Genomic DNA, 10938 nt, shown 5'->3' with positions numbered 1-10938 from the left:
TACAAACAGATAAATGAAGTCAACTGTATCTCAAAAGAATATCCACAGTGAAGGGGAAAAAAAGAATGAACTTAAGTAATTTTTCAGCACAATCCTTGACTGACTTCCCATTGAATAAAATACAGACTTCTTGACTTGACATAAAGGTCCTCCATGAATAAATGAATTTCCTAGCCCCTGAATTAGCTCCTTTTCTCAGTTCTCTTGAATCTCAAGTGAATAGGTTTTCCTGCCTATATACAAACAGAATTTGGCTATGAAGAAAACTTGATAGCCTGGGTAATATGGCAAAACCTCATCTCTACTAAAATTTAAAAAAACAATAAAAGAAAAATCAGGTGTGGTGGTATGCATATGTAGTCTCAACTACTCAGGAGGTTGAGGTGGGAGAATCACCTAAGCCCGGGAAGTTGAGGCTAAAGTAAGTTGTGCTCGTACACTACTGCACTCCAGCCTGGGCAACAGGGAGAAACCCTGTGTTGAAAGAAAAAAAAAAAAAAAAGAAAACTTGTTGGCCAGGCACGGTGGCTCACAGCTGCAATCCCAGTGCTGTGGGAGGCTGAGGCAGGAGGCTCACTTGAGCCCAGGAGTTTGAGGCTACATTGAGCTACAATTGTACCACTGTACTCTAGCCTGGGTGACAGAGCAAGACTCTGTCTCTACAAAACATAAAAAAGAAAAAGAAAACTTGTCAAAATTATTTTATTTTTTGTTTTGTTTTAGAGATGGAGTTTCACTCTTGTTGCCCAGGCTGGAGTGCAGTGGTGTGATCTCAGGCTCTCTGCAACCTCTGCCTCCTTAGTTCAAGTGATCCTCCTGCCTTAGCCTCCTGAGTAGCTGGGATTACAGGTGCCTGCCACCACGCCTGCCTAATTTTTTGTATTTTTAGTAGAGATGGGGTTTCACCATGTTGGCCAGACTGGTCTTGAACTCTTGACTTCAGTTGATCCACCTGCCTCGGCCACCCAAAGTGCTGGGATTACAGGCGTGAGCCACTGCGCCTGGCCTCAAAATTATTTTAAATAAGAATGAGAGTTGAAAAGTTAGGACCATTACTTTCATACGTTGCTGCTGGTGGGAATGCAAAGTAGTACTGCCATATGAGGAGAAATTGACATCTAACAAAATGTCATAAGCATTTACCCTTCGATCCAGAAAATCCTTCTTTTAGAATTTACCCTGAAGATACACCTCAAATAATATGAAAATACATCTGCACGAGGTTATTTATTGCAGCATTATTTTGTATTATAAATTATGAGACACCACCAAAATGTTAAGAAATGGATTGAATAAGGCCGGGCATGGTGGCTCATGCCTGTAATCCCAGCACTTTGGGAGGTCGAGAAGGGCGAATTACGAGGTCAGGAGATCAAGACCATCCTGGCTAACATGGTGAGACCCCATCTCGACTAAAAATACAAAAAATTAGCCGTGCATGGTGGCGGGTGCCTGTAGTCCCAGCTGCTTGGGAGGCTGAGGCAGGAGAATGGTGTGAACCCGGGAGACGGAGTTTGCAGTGAGCCGATATCGCGCCACTGCACTCCAGCCTGGGTGACTAAGCGAGACTCCATCTCCAAAAAAAAAAAAACAAAGAAAGAAATCGTTGAATAAACTGTGATGCTTTCACACAATAGAGCATCATGCAGCCGTAAAGAAAAAATGCAGAAGATCTTGAATTCATGGCTGAGTGTGGTAGCTTATGTCCGTAATCCCAGCACTTTGGGAGGCTGAAGTGGGAGGATCACTTGGGGCCAAGAGTTTGAGACCAGCCTGGGCAACATAGTGAAGCAGTCACTGTCTCTACAAAAAATATTTTTTTAATTAGCCAGGGATGGTGGCATGTTTCTGTAGTCCCAGCTACTAAGGAGGCTGAAGCAAGAAGACTGCTTGAGCCCAGGAGTTCAAGACTACAGTGAGCTGTGATCACACAACTCACCTCCAGCCTGGGTGACATGACAGAGCGAGATCATCTCTAAACAGACAAACAAAAAAGATCTTTATGAACTCATATGGGGGAGTTCCATGATACACTGTCAAGAGAAAAAAAGCAAAGTACAAAAGAATATGCAACCTTTCATGTAAGAAAAAGTGTAAATAAGAAAATACACACGTAACTGTTCATTGTTTAAAAATGCAATACAGGAATAAAAACTAGAAACCACTGAAGTTTGTTGCTTAGACAGGTGGGCAGGAAGGAAGAGAAAAGGACGGGGAGAAGGAATAACATTTCACTGAGTTTAATCTTTTGCATAGTTTCGGATATTGGAAGTGTGCTAGCGTTTTGCATATTCAAACTAATCTAAAGTAATTGGGGGAAGACTAAAATGGAATACAAACAGATAAATGAACCCAATTGTATCTCAAAAGAATATCCACAGTGAAGGGGAATAAAGAATGAATTTAAGTAATTTTTCAGCACAGTATTTTGACTATAAACCTTCAGTTTATCAACAAAAAGAAGTGCATAGATAAACAAATAAATCTTATATTCAACTTAATAGATCTGGTTTTCTGTAGAAGTGTAAGAAATCTGAAACTATTTTCTATGATTTCCAGATCTGAACAAATAAGCAAATACGCTAATGTTGTTGGTAACCAGAGTTCTTACTGTGGAAGTTAAGGAGACATAACTACGAAACCAGCAAGGCAAGCACAACCTTACAGAGGGGGCTTGGAATTAGAGATGATTAGTATTTCTGGCTTTGTCCAGCCAAAGGCCCAAAGCGCTGACTTTCTAGTGGAATGAGCATGCTCTAACACACAATTCTTGGTTTCTGAAAAACAGAAAAACATTTTCTTCTGCTCAAGAGAACCAGAAATTCTTGAAGAAACCGTTGATTCAAGGACTAGGGCAGGAAAAGTGTAAGATAAATCTGGAACATGATGCTATAACAGAAATTAAGAAATAATGGCACCATATCAAAAGCATGCAAGACACACCTGAAGGCACTAAGTATCCAAATATAAAGCAGTAATAGATTATAAGCAAATGAATATAATAAGAATTCATAAATTTGTACAAATGCATACATACATACATACATAAAGAACAGCTCTTCCTTACTGTAGAATGCCAACTAATAAATGCAGAACAAATAACACTGTTAGAAAATCACCATTTTGCTACCATTCTAGTAATAGACACAGGCCATAATTATCAAGAAATGCTAAAACATGTGGGTGAAAGTTTGATGAGGATCAAGATATTTGCAGTCCCAACAAAGCTCTCCACAAACATAATTATTAATTTGAAAAAGAAAACTAGAAACTCAGTAAGCACCACTTTAGCATAGGAATGAAAGTCATCACCACTATGGAACAAATCTGCATCATGTGCTTTCTAGTACGATGCACTGACAAGAATACATCACTTCTGTGGTATTCTAGCCAAAAGTATATAATCTAAATCTAACAATGTGGACATACCAGACAAGCCCAAATAGAGGGATATTCTGTAAAACAATTGGCCTGACTATACCGTTCAGAATATCAAGGTCGTAAAAGAAAAAGAAGGAGGAATTGTTCCAGGTTAAAGGAGAATAAAAATACCGGATGATCAAATGCAATATGTGATGCTGGATTTGATCCTGGCCTAGAAAAAACTTCGCTATAAATGATATTATTTGGATGATTGGTAAAATTGGAATATGGACTATAGATAACAGTGGTTATCAGTGTTAAATTCCTGCTATATTGTGGATATGTAAGAGAATTCTTTGTTTTAAGAAATGACAAATATTTCAGATGGTACAAATGCTAATTACTTCAATCTGATCACTATACATTATATGTACGGAAACACCACTATGTGCCCCGTGAATAAGTACAATTGTTATTTGTCAATTAAAAAATAAAATTAAAAAGAATTGTTTTTAGAGTGTATATAAGGAAGTATCTAGAAGTAAAGGAGCATAATGTATGTAACCTACTCTCAACGAGCCCAGATGAAGAATGATAAAGCAAATGTGGCAAATGTTAACAATTGGTCAGTTGTTGTATAATAAAGGTGGTCACTAGTTTTTTGCTACTCCTCTGATTGAAAGATGGAGTCCAATTTCCCACCTTTAAATCTGAGCTGGCTTCCTTTTTTTTTTTTTTGAGATGGAGTCTCACTCTGTTGCCTAGGCTGGAGTGCAGTGGCACGATCTTGGTTCAGTGCAACCTCCACCACCCAGGTTCAAGCAATTCTCCTGCCTCTGCCTCCCAAGTAGCTGGGACTACAGGCGCCCGCCACCATGCCTGGCTAATTTTTGTATTTTTAGTAGAGACAGGGTTTCGCTATGTTGGGCAGGCTGGTCTTGAACTCCTGGCCTCAGGTGATGCCCCCGCCTCAGCCTCCCAAGTGCTGGGATTACAGGCGTGAGCCACTGTGCCCGGCTGGAGCTGGCTTTAGTGACTTGTTTGAATAACAGAATGTGGGGGAACTGATGCTTTGCAACTTGCAGGACTGTCATGAGAAACTTTACGCCTTCAACCTGGGGCTCTTGGAACACGTTGTCTGGGAACCTTGAACTGCTATAAGACATCCAACTCCCTGACACCGCCGCACTGAAAGTGTCTTGTGTAGGTGTTCCTGTCAATAGTTCCCATTGGACCCAGCCTTCCAGCCATCCTCAGCAAGGTGCCAGAAGCTCTTTTGGATTCTCCAGACCCATCCATCCACTTGCCAAATACTATCCTATGACTTCTGTGAACACCACATTGAACGTAAATCACTAAACTGAGCTCTGCCCAAATTCTTGTCATAGAAAAGAATAATATATACTTATAATGGTGCTTGTTTTAAGCCATCAGGTTTTGGAGTAGATCTTTATACAGAAATTGATAACTAGCACTAGGTGACTGATAAAAACGGTATTCTTTGTATTGTTTTTGCAACTTTTCTGAACATTTGATATTATTCTTAAATTAAAAGAAAAAAAGTTAGAGCCAGAAATGAATGGCTAAAATGAGTATGTATTTCTGTTTAAACCAATGGCCCTTTCTCCCAGCGGGAAAATCATTCAGCAGTTTCTTAAATCTGTGCCAATCTCTGGATCCAAGTTGAGCTCTCTGAGTGAAACATTATGAATTGAAACCATGAAGGGGTTCGTTGAGCTTAGATCCTCAATGTGGAACTAAGATTCATCCAAATGGAAACATCCTATCAAAAGAGCTTGCCTCTCTGGTATTCCCATGGTTCTTCTGCTTTTCCACTGGGTATCTCAGCGATATTGCAACTCAGCATAACCTAAATCAGACCCACATTTTCACCTCCTTGAGAGCCGACCCCCATCAAAACAAACAAACAAACAAATAAAAAAATTTGGCTCTCCTTTAGCCAACATAAAAGAGGGAAAGGGCATATGAATACACAAAAGGGTTCTTAGCTGCCGTAATTAAATAAATATGAAACTAAGAAATAAGCAAAAGATTTGCTTATCATATTGGCATAAATAAAAGGTTGTGAAAATATGCAAGTTGATGAGAATATAAAGATACAGGCAAGTTCCTACATGGTTGTACAATTAAGGTATTTAAAAACCTTCACAGGTCTCAGGCAGTCTTACTTTTGAAAGCCATACCCTACAGTATATAAAATATATTAAACTACACATACATTCATAGTAAGTGTAATTTTTGCTGATATTGAAATATTGAAAGGGTTTTTAAAATAATTTTTCTTTTGAAATGTCTTGGCTATAAGTAATTTTTATAATGGGCTATTGAATTTATAATAGGCTATTTTATGATAGGCCATTTATCAACAAGAATTCATATACTTGTGAATTCCTGCAAAATGAGTAAAATATATAGCCTACAATTTTTTTTTCAAATATAATGAACTTTTTAGGAATAATAACATTACAAGTAATACATTGTAGAGCTATTTGATGAAATATTTATTGATCTCAAATTGCAGTTTCCCTTTGTGTTAGGAAGCTAATATAGGCTTTTCAGTGCCCAAACCTGTTCCTAGACCCCTAATGATAAACTATGCCTACAGAACATTTTAATGATGAAATGGCCCTAGACAAACATCTCTGCGGGACAATTATGCAATGTCTATAAAAATTGTAAATGTGCATATTTTTTTCACCAAGAAATTCCACCAAAACTAATTTATCCTACACATATACTCACAAATGTACCCAAATATGTCTTTAAAATATATGTATATATTTTAAATATGATATATATATATTTACTTTAAGTTCCGGGATACATGTGCTGAATGTGTAGGTTTGTTACACAGGTATACATGTGCCATGGTGGTTTTCTGTACCTATCAACCCATCATCTAGGTTTTAAGCCCTGCATGCATTAGGTATTTGTCCTAACACTCTCCTTCCCCTTGCTGCAACCACCTGACAGACCCCAGTGTGTGCTGTTCCCCTCCCTGTGTCCAAATATGTCTTTACAAGAGTGTTCATTGCTGCATTGTTTGTAATAACAAAGAATAGAAGAAACTTAAAATATCCATCAATCAGACACTGAGTAAATAAATCATGGCATGTCTGTCCACTGGAGTACCGTGCAGCTCTTGAAAATATTGGTGTACATCTAACTGTGTTGATGTGGAAAAGTCTCTTTGTGTATTATCAAATGAAGCAAGGAAGGTTCAAAACATTGTGTATAGAACCCCATCTCCCTTCTTGCTGCATATCAGTTTTTTTAAGAAGAAGCTTTACATTTCCACATATGTTTTTGTGTTTGTGAAATAGTTCTAGAAACCTCGATGGTGGTTGTCGCTATGGAGTTGGACAGGGAGGGGGCAAGAGAAGGTCACTGGGTTTTCTTTGAATAAATCTATAGGTTATTTTCATTGTTCAACAAAGGGTAAAAGGAGAAGGAAGATGAGGCAAGAGAAGAAAAAGAAAAACATATTTCTAAACTGGATCACAAAGTTTGCCTGGCCATGACTCTGTCCTCTATGGATTTATCTTGTGCTACTCATTTCACTGTCCTTCAGGCTCTAGCTCACTAGTCTGCTCTCCATTCTTTGCATTTTCAATCCTCCCTCTGACCTCTGGATCTTCACACATGCTGTTCCTTCTAACTGGAACTACCCCAACTAGCACACACAGTTAACTTTTACTTCCTTTTAAATGACTTTTTGCTCCTGAGGGAAGCCTTCTGTGACTTCTCAGGCTGAGCCAAGTTCCCCATTATGCATTCTTGTAGCATCAATGCTTTTCATGCATGGCACCAATCACAGTTTAAAATTCTGTATCTGTGGGCTGTTGTTTAACATCTGGCTCCCCTAGTAAGTTGCTGCTAATCATTTCACTATCACTTAGCACCACATATGACACATATGAGGTGCTCCATAAGTATTAATGAGTAAATGAATCATCTAAGGGGGTTGCAAGGGGCAAGTCTCCCAATATGGAGTGGGGTGTTGTTTACCTAGCATGGCTCCTTTCAAGTTCTTCCCACTCAGTGGTCTCCTAATTTGAGCTAATGGCTTTACCTTTGTTGTGGGAAAGTGTCCTGCAAAGGTCTGCACTTCAGAAATGTTAGAACACACAAGAATGAACCCTTTCTTGTGAAAAACTGGAGGAGGTGTCAATAGGCTTCATCTTAGTACTTCTAGATTTTTGCTCATTTCAACGTTGTTAGAACTCGGCAAAATAAAAGTTTATTTTATGTTGGACACATTTTGTCATACATATGTCAAACAGGCCTAAAATAAATATAACAGAAGTAAGTGTATAGACAAAACAAAGGCAAAAGGAGATTTTCACTGCCAATATGACGAATGGATCTGATCCTCCCAGAGAGAACAATATAAACTTGGATAAACATATCAAAAAAAAAAAAAAAATGACCTGGGCCTGAAGAATGATGGTAAGCAAGTAGATTCTGGAGAGGCATCTACACTTGGAAAACAGGAATGGCACAGATTGAATTGCTCACACGTGTGGCTTTTAGCCTTTGTTCCAGGTCTAAATCAGTACTACACAAAGTAGCTAAATCTCTGCTAGAAAACCAATAGTCTTTCTGGCCTGAAAAAACCAGAGGACCCTTTTCTGCCTGTGGACGCCGCGGAAGAAGCATCCTTAAAGTCTCTCTTCTCCCTGCCATCATGTGTAAGTCAGAGTCTCCTACAGAGCCCGAACAGCTAAGGAAGCTCTTCATTGGAGGGTTGAGCTTTGAAACAACCAATGAGAGCCTGAGGAGCCATTTTGAGCAATGGGGAATGCTCCAGGACTGCGTGGTAATGAGAGATCCAAACACCAAGCTCCAGGGGCTTTGGGTTTGTCACATAAGCCACTGTGGAGGAGGTGGATACAGCTATGAATGCAAGGCCATACAAAGTGGATGGAAGAGTTGTGGAACCAAAGAGAGATGTCTCAAGAGAAGATTCTCAAAGACCAGGTGCCCACTTAACTGTGAAAAAGATATTTGTTGGTGGCATTAAAGAAGACACTGAAGAACATCACCTAAGAGATAATTTTGAACAGTATAGAAAAATTGAAGTGATTGAAATCATGACTGACTGAGGCAGTGGCAAGAAAAGGGGCTTTGCTTTTGTAACCTTTGATGACCATGACTCCATGGATAAGATTGTCATTCAGAAATACCATACTGTGAATGGCCACAACTGTGAAGTTAGGAAAGCCCTGTCAAAGCAAGAGGTGGCTAGTGCTTCATCCAGCCAAAGAGGTCGAAGTGGTTCTGGAAACTTTGGTGGTGGTCGTGGAGGTGGTTTTGGTGGGAATGACAACTTTGGTCGTGGAGGAAACTTCAGTGGTCGTGGTGGCTTTGATGGCAGCCGTGGTGGTGGTGGATATGGTGGCAGTGGGGATGGCTATAATGGATTTGGTAATGATGGAAGTAATTTTGGAGGTGGTGGAAGCTACAATGATTTTGGCAATTATAACAATCAGTCTTCAAATTTTGGACCCATGAAGGGAGGAAATTTTGGAGGCTGAAGCTCTGGCCCCTATGGCGGTGGAGGCCAATACTTTGCAAAACCATGAAACCAAGGTGGCTATGGTGGTTCCAGCAGCAGCAGTAGCTATGGCAGTGGCAGAAGATTTTAATTAGGAAACAAAGCTTAGCGGGAGAGGAGAGCCAGAGAAGTGACAGGGAAGCTACAGGTTACAACAGAGTTGTGAACTCAGTCAAGCACAGTGGTGGCAGGGCCTAGCTGCTACAAAGAAGACATGTTTTAGACAAATACGTGTATGGGCAAAAAACTCAAGGACTGTATTTGTGACTAATTATATAATAGGTTATTTTAGTTTCTGTTCTGTGGAAAGTGTAAAGCATTCCAACAAAGGGTTTTAATGCAGATTTTTTTTTGCACCCATGCTGTTGATTGCTAAATGTAATAGTCTGATCGTGACGCTGAATAAATGTCTTTTTTTTAAGGTGCTGTGTAAAGTTAGTCTACTCTGAAGCCATCTTGGCAAATTTCCCCAACAGTGTGAAGTTAGAATTCCTTCAGGATGATGCCAGGTTCTATTTGGAATTTATATACAATCTGCTTGGGTGGAGAAGCCATTGTCTTTGGAAACCTCGGTGTAGTTGAACTGATAGTTACTGTTGTGACCTAAAGTTCACCATTGAAAGGGATTACCCAAGCAAAATCATGGAATTATTGGTTATAAAAGTGATTGTTGGCACATCCTATGCAATATATCTAAACCGAATAATGGTACCAGATAAAATTATAGATGGGAATGAAGCTTGTGTATCATCCATTATCATGTGTAATCAATAAATGATTTAATTCTCTTGAATGAAATGAAAAAAAAAAAAAAAAAACTAGAGGACAGAGTTCAGGGCAACTGAAGCCACTGAGAAGTGAGGAGGGATTCTGTAAAGGACACAGCTAGAGAGGAGAAGTCCCAAATTCTGTGCAAAATCTCTACCCTAATTTCTGCATAGCCCTGGATCCATGCATACCTGGGCAGATTGTGAGCATCCAAGTTAGGAAAAAAATAAGTGAACTGAGTTTTCAGGTAGTATAATTTACCTTCACTCTGAAGAATTTTCTTTGCTTTTTATTTTGTCATATAGTTCTGTCAGTAACAAGTTCTCTCAGTCTTCTTTATCTAAAAATATCTTCTTAATAGTTTTCTTCTTTATTCCTGAAAGAATACTTTCACTGGAAGTAGAATTCTGAGGTGACAGTGTTTTTCACATTCACATTGTGAATATAATGTTCACAATGTTAGGGTACAATCCAAAAATATTTGACACATGAAGATCAGAAAAATCTAACCAATTATCAAGAAAAAAAGAAAATCAGCAAAGACCAACCCTGAGATAACACAGATGTTAAAATGAGCATATAAAAATTTTAAAGCAGTTATTATAATTGTGCTCAAGCAAGTAGAGGAAAATATATGAAAACAGCACACATACAGGTACACACACACACACACACACACACACACACACACACACACACCCCAAATGGAAAATCTACAAATGAAAAGTATAATCTCTGAAGTTTTTTAAAAAGGTACTGATGGGCTTAACAGAAGAATGGAAATAAAGGAAGAACCAATGAACTTGAAGATAGATCAGGAGAAAGTCTTCAATCTGAATAACAGAAAGGGGAAGAAAAGATTGTATGAAGTGAACAAAGATTCCAGACCCTGTAAGACTGTATCAAAAGATCCACCATAGGTGTAGTCGAAATCCCAGAGAAGAGAGAAAATGCAGCAGAAAATATATTCAAATAAATAATTGCTGGAAATGGCTCAAATTTGGTGAAAAATATATACTTGAAGGTTCAAGAAACTTAGAGAACCAAAAATAGAATAGATAAGAAGAAAATCACATCTAGGCATATTACAGTTAAATTGATGAAACCAAAGATAAAGAGAAAATCTTGAAAGCAGTTAGATAAAAATGACACATTACTTATAGAGGAGCAATGATTTGAATATCAATGAGTGTTTCATCAGAAACTGTGGAAGCCAGAGAACAGTGAAA

At 38.7% G+C, this 10938-nt stretch overlaps 1 pseudogene; it reads left to right on the top strand.

The window, feature by feature from the left end:
* The first annotated feature begins 8071 nt into the window (after positions 1-8071).
* Positions 8072-9159, top strand: LOC105469975 (heterogeneous nuclear ribonucleoprotein A1-like; annotated as a pseudogene).
* The last annotated feature ends 1779 nt before the right edge of the window (positions 9160-10938 follow it).

This window comes from Macaca nemestrina, chromosome 2 (assembly GCF_043159975.1).
Source record: "Macaca nemestrina isolate mMacNem1 chromosome 2, mMacNem.hap1, whole genome shotgun sequence".
In the NCBI taxonomy this organism is placed as follows: domain Eukaryota; kingdom Metazoa; phylum Chordata; class Mammalia; order Primates; family Cercopithecidae; genus Macaca; species Macaca nemestrina.
The sequence above is the reverse complement of the archived record's forward strand: the minus strand, read 5'-3'. Positions and strand labels throughout refer to the sequence as shown.